Raw genomic sequence first — 6,409 nt, forward strand, 5'->3', positions numbered from 1 at the left:
TCTTTTTTGGTTTTCTATGCAAAATCTAATGGCGTTGCATCTGCAGTGGATTCAGAGGATTAATCGATATTTTGCGTGAAAGAATTACGCGCATACCTGTGTGAGAGACGTGCGCGGCGACACTTACCCTATAGCTGTTCAATCTTATTAACTTAACGTTATTACATGAAAACTTACTGTCGTGCAGCGTGAGGTCTCCTACGGAGACAGGGGAGGGGTTTTTATGAGGCCCTGATTCCTGCTCTGCAGGATGAGGTGAGTAGTCCAAGACGGGTATCGACGCCTCCCTCCATGGGCTGCTGACGTGCTGCTGGATATGCCTGAAGAAGAAACAAACCGCGCATCAAGCAGACTTTTGCATTTAACGTAGTAGCGTGAGTCACGTTGCATTTGTCACGCACCGACGGACGCTGGTGGGACGCACAACCGCAACATATCTCGCCTATCTCACATAAGCATAACTCGCATATCTCACAATATATCGTACGCATATCTCACAATACATCATCTGCGCATATGTCTCACGATACAACATTCGTCGCATATCTCACATATATATCTCGCATATATACCTCAACACATGGTTAACACAAACGGGAATTATTCTCACATACTTTTCATAGGAACTACTTTTAAGGAAATCTGCCTTAACAAGTAGTTTTAGACTTTTTAGAGCATATATATACCATAGATTCATATATATAATAAAATTAGAGTTTGTTTTAACACGCAGTGCCGCACAGCAGCATTAAACAGGCACTATAGCCCGTATCCTATTTTAACCGCTCATGCCTATTATGCATTTCGTCCATGAAAAGACTTCCTAAGAGAACATGTATTTGAGTTGAATATACATGCAACTAAAAGAAGGTTTAATAATAATAATGAATCACACACAGTGCCAGGTTCTGTTAACGAGCCTGACTCTTTCATCTGCCTGTGTCAAGCAGTTAACATTAACAGGAATGTGAAAGTAATCAACTTATTCCTCTATCTATCCGCGAGAGGGGAGGGAAATACTCGAGGGGTAGTGGAAGTGAGAGAGACGGGGTGAGGAAGAATGCAAGACGAGATTGCACACGCAGACACAAAGCGCCAGCGTACGGCACAATACGGTAGACACATGGTCACGATGCACAATATAAATTCCTTCTAATATCAATTATCCATCGCCTTCGCTCCGCTCACCCTCTCCCGTCCTCCTCTCGCTTCTCTCTCTCCTCTCCTCGTCTGTCTGTCTCGCCTCTCACGCGAATATTTTCTCCTTCACCGCCGCGCACCCGCGCAAGCACGCACGCAACACACGACACACACACTGCCATTTCCTCTCTTTCTCGTGTCGCTATATATATATATTATATTAAACGACGCCCGCACGTTTCTTCATTGCGCACTGCCTCACACGTCACACCCTCTCCGCGTAACAATTATTCATACGAAATTCAATCAGTCGAATAATCCTTCCCAACGGAATGTCAGCGGCGGTGCAATTTCAAATATTACACCCACACATCCACGAGCAGAAGGCGCGCGATTCAGTTTGATAAACACCTTCCTTACAGACCCCCTCTCCCGATAGTTCGCCGCCGTGACCAGTCCAGCGTTAAAAATTTCGCAGCGCAAAGAATGACCGTAATTGTCGGTCTCCACATTTCACTCCCCGAGCAAAAAACGGAATTACGCCTATAATACACGGCCACGCGTGCCGCTGCTGACTATACCAGCTGTGACGCATTCCCGTTAAGTGGGGTGTATGTGTTTTGGACATGAAATAATGCGTATTATACCGTAAATCCACATGTTGTGCTTTTTGCGGAGTGAAAAAGTCACGGCTCGAAACATACGGCCATTTGCTCGTGAAAGTTTTTCTTGTTCCATTCGACTGGCATGGCGATACGTATCCGCGAGTAGCCGATAAGAAGGACCAGCAGGGATAAGGAATTGTCGCCGTCCGCGTAATGTCATCATATGTATCTCTACTGTAAAACCACTGACTCCCTACACGATGTCTCTTAGTACATCCTAGTTTACGAGCTACTATGCCTTCCAATTATGAATCTGGGTTCGAATCCCGTTAATCTTGCTAAAATATATTTCTATAACTGTGGTAAAGTAAACGTATTGGCAGACCATTGTATGGCAAAAGCATCATTACAAAGCACCGACGCAACACACACAACACAACCACACCAATTGTCCATTTCAGTGTGAGGAGCCATGCGTGGTCGTTCGGTAATATTGCGTTGGCATACATGTCTGCAATCTGTTACTTAGTACACAAGTTAGAAAATATTTTGAGCATAAGAATTAACGGGGATTCGCGCGCCCAGTTTCATAATTGAAAGCTAGAGTCTTAACTAGATACTAACGAGACACTCGTTGGATAGGCCAGGTAGTTTTACATAATACATCATATGTCACATTACGTGAGCGCGACAATTGCCTATCCCTCTGTCACTTCCTGGTTACTCCCCTCGCCGAGTAGTTCGCCAACCAGTCAAGCGTTATTATTATTATTATTATTATTAAACCTTTATTGCATGTAATTCAACTACAAATACATGTTCTGAAGTCTTTTTCATGGAGAAAAAATGCAATAGTGTTGAGCAGTTAAAATAATCGGCGAGCTATAGTGGCTGTTTAATCTGCTGTCGGCACTCGTGTAAAAGAAATAATTTTACTTTATATATGAATCTAAGGTATATATGCTCTAAAAAGTTAAAACTACTTGTTACAGATTTTCCTTAAAACATATGTCCTTGAAAAGTCATTGAGAAAATAATTCACTTTTGTGTTAACCATGTGTGAGATATGTGCATGAGATATGTGAGATATGCGAGATGTGTATGTGAGATATGCGAGATGTGTATGTGAGATATGCGAGATATATATGTGAGATATGGGGGGCCACCGCGGCGGGATAGAGTCCAGCCCCTCCCGTGGCGGCGTTCGTCCCGCATTTGTGTGTGGCGTCCCTGCGCTCCGCGGGCCGCGCGCTGCTTCCTGCTGTCTGTGCGGTGGCGGGTCGCGCCCCCTCTGCGGGGTGCTTGCGCCGTGAAGAGCAAATATTTGCGAAGAGGGAGCTAGCCAGGATGAGGTAGGACGAGACGAGAGAGAAGCGAGAGAGAGCGGAGTGGAGAGGAGTGCGCGGGGGAGGAAGGGCCGACGCCAGCAGAGCCTTAAACTATTATTTTAGAAGAATGTTGTTAACTATGGTGCCATCGGCGGTGCTGTTGATTCCTACCGTTTGGTGCCCGTCAACGTGGCGTTTTGTCTGCGCGTGTCCGCCCACCACCTATCTCGCTTCTGACATTCCTTTTCCCTCACGCTCCTTTCTTCACTCCCTTCCCACGCGAGTATTTCCTCGCCCCTCTCGCGGGTAGCTAGGAATAAGTGATTACTCTTCATTCATGTTTAACTGGTTACTTGCTTGGACACAGCAGTATGATAGAGTCAGCGTTAAAAACCAGGCAACTGTTTTAGAAAATATTTTAGCAAAGAATTAACGGGGATTCGAACCCCAGTTTCATAATTGAAAGGCTAGAGCTCTAACTAGATGTACTAACGAGACACTCGTGTAGAGTCAGGTGGTTTTACATAGATACATATATGAACATTACGCGGACGCGACAATTCCTATCCCTCTGTCACTTCCTTACTCCCCTCTCGCGGATAGTATCGCCCATGACCAGTCAAGCATGGAAAAACATTCACGAGCAAATGGCCGTATTTCAGCTTGAACTTTTTCACTCCCAAAAGCACAAAATGTGGATTTACGGCTATAATACGCATTTTACAGTCACAAAAACACACATACACACCCACTAACGGATGCGCACACGCTGGTATAGTCGCACGCACGCGTGGCCGTGTATTATAGGCGTAAATTCACGTTTTGTGCCTCAGGGAGTGAAAATGTTGGAGCCGAAATACGGTCATTTTGCTGCGAAAGTTTTTTAACGCTTGACTGGTCACGGGCGAACTATCCGCGAGAGGGGTGTAAGGAAGGTGTGTATCAAACTGCATGCAGCGCCTTCTGTCGTGGAGTTTGGGTGTAAATATTGAAATTGCGCAGCTGACATTGCCGTGGGAAGGGATTATTCGACTGATTAATTTGTCTGAATAATTGATTAACGCGAGAGGGGTGTGACTGTGAGGCAGTGCGCAAGAAGAAACGGCGAGAGGCGAGTATAATATATATATATATATAGCGCACGAGAAAGAGAGAAAAATGGCGTGTGTGTGTGTGTGTGCGTGCGTGCGTGCGGGCGTGCGCGCGTGAAGAGAAATATTGCGAGAGGGAGACAGACAGAGAGAGAGAAGAGAGAGAGAGAGAGAGAGAGAGGCGAGGGAGAGGGTGAGCGGAGGAAGGCGAGAGAAGTAACTATATTAGAAGGAATTTAATATGTGCATCCGTGCCTGGTGTCTACCGTTTGTGCCGTACGTGCGTTGTCTGCGTGTGCACATCTCCGTCTGCATTCCTTCCTCACCCCGTCTCTCTCACTCCCTTCCCTCAGTATTTCCTCCCCCTCTCGCGGATAGTAAGGAATAAGTGATTACTTTTATTCACTATTAATGTTACTGCTTGACACAGCAGATGAAAGGTCAGCGTAAAGAACCGGCAACTGTTTATTATTAATATTATTATTAAACCTTTATTGCATGTAATTCAACTACAAATACATGTTCTGAAGTCTTTTTCATGGAGAAAAAATGCAAATAGTGTTGAGGCAGGTTTAAAAAATAATCGGCGAGCTATAGTGGCTGTTTAATCTCTGTCGGCCAGCCGTGTAAAACAATAATTTTACTTTATATATGAATCTAAGGTATATATGCTCTAAAAAGTTAAAACTACTTGTTACAGATTTTCCTTAAAACATATGTCCTTGAAATGTCCTTGAGAAAATAATTCACTTTGGGTGTAACATGTGTGAGATATGCGAGATATATATGTGAGATATGCGAGATGTGTATGTGAGATATGCGAGATGTGTATGTGAGATATGTGAGATATATATGTGAGATATGCGAGATATATATGTGAGATATGCGAGATATGTGCGGTTGTGCGTCACCACCAGCAGTCGTGCGTGACAGATGCAACGTGACTCACGCTACGTTAAATGCAAAAGTCTGTCTTGAAGCCGAGCGGGTTTTTCTTCTGCAGGCTATCCAGCACACGTCAGCAGCCCCCATGGGGGAGGGTCACCGAAGAGAGGAATCAGCTCAAAAACCCCTCCCCCTGTTCCAGTAAGGAGGACCTCCGCTGCCACGAACAAGTAAGTTTCATGTAATAATTAATTAATAAAATTAAAACTATAGGGTAAGATGTCGCAGGACGTCTCTCACACAAGATGCGCTAATTCTTCACGAAAATATCATTAAATCTTTCCACTGCGGATGCAACGCATTAGTTTGCAAAAATCATCGTTCTTGAAGACCACCTTGATTTACTCACGAGAATGTTTGTACATACTGTTACAAAATTTTTAAAAAAATCGTTAAAACACCAACTACTACTACATTTGCCCTGCTTGCAGCAGGTCCTACCTTGTTGGCAAGGTGCCAGCTACCTACCTGCGCTCGCACAACCTCCACGGCGGCGACCAGCGAAGCAGCTCCAGCGAAGATCTCGGAGCCGCCGTGGACTCGCCGGAGTCGACAGCGCCACCTGGCGACGACGCCGTCTTCTCGCACCGTCTCGTTCAGAGCTTCAACGTCGGAGAGCGGCACGGCGGCCGCGGCGATCCAGCAGAGGGCGCCTCCGGCCACTACGCGCCGCCGCAGCGCCGTCACTCGGATCTCTCCGACCACTTCTCGTTGCTAGGCAACCGCGACGAGGAGGACGAGGAGCAGATGTCGCGTTACCGACACGGCACGAAGCAGACGGACGTCTAACGTAGGGGGCGCCACGTTCCCCGCCGCGCGAGAGCGACGCTGTCAGGCATAGGGGGCGCTGTATGTCTCGCTTGTTACAGACAGATGCATGATATGTTGCCTATGGCAACCACTGCTGCGTGAAACAACGTGCTAATCAAGTAAATGAACGCGTCAGCGTTTAATTGCACCTACGCAAATAAGCTTTTACTATCTGAATCTATACAGGTGCTTTGAAATTGTCTGTAAAAATCATGTTCATTGAAACAGAACATTTTTAAGTACAATTATCTAGTCTCGCCCTCACTATACAACGCGTATGTGTGAGTGCATGTGCGTGCGTGCATGCATGCATTGATGTATGTATGTATATATATGCACACCCACAACACGTGGATTTTTGCTCTACCCTGCTGTCTCTGCATTGCATTGTAGAAATGGTTGACACCTTATAATATCAACTATCGCAGGTCTACACACTCAATTCGAGCTAAATTCCAGATGAAAATCGAAGATGATGTTACGATTAAGA

General features: G+C 45.6%; 1 long non-coding RNA gene across 1 annotated transcript in view; it reads left to right on the forward strand.

The window, feature by feature from the left end:
* LOC106817200 overlaps positions 1-5,629 on the forward strand; it is an 8,331-nt gene extending 2,702 nt beyond the window's left edge. The window contains exons 2-3 of the long non-coding RNA XR_001395003.1: positions 5,168-5,279; positions 5,541-5,629. This is a non-coding gene — a long non-coding RNA (uncharacterized LOC106817200). The remainder of the gene's footprint in view (positions 1-5,167; positions 5,280-5,540) is intronic.
* Positions 5,630-6,409: the final 780 nt, after the last annotated feature.

Source organism: Priapulus caudatus, unplaced genomic scaffold (genome assembly GCF_000485595.1).
Source record: "Priapulus caudatus unplaced genomic scaffold, Priapulus_caudatus-5.0.1 Scaffold1629, whole genome shotgun sequence".
Taxonomy (NCBI): domain Eukaryota; kingdom Metazoa; phylum Priapulida; class Priapulimorpha; order Priapulimorphida; family Priapulidae; genus Priapulus; species Priapulus caudatus.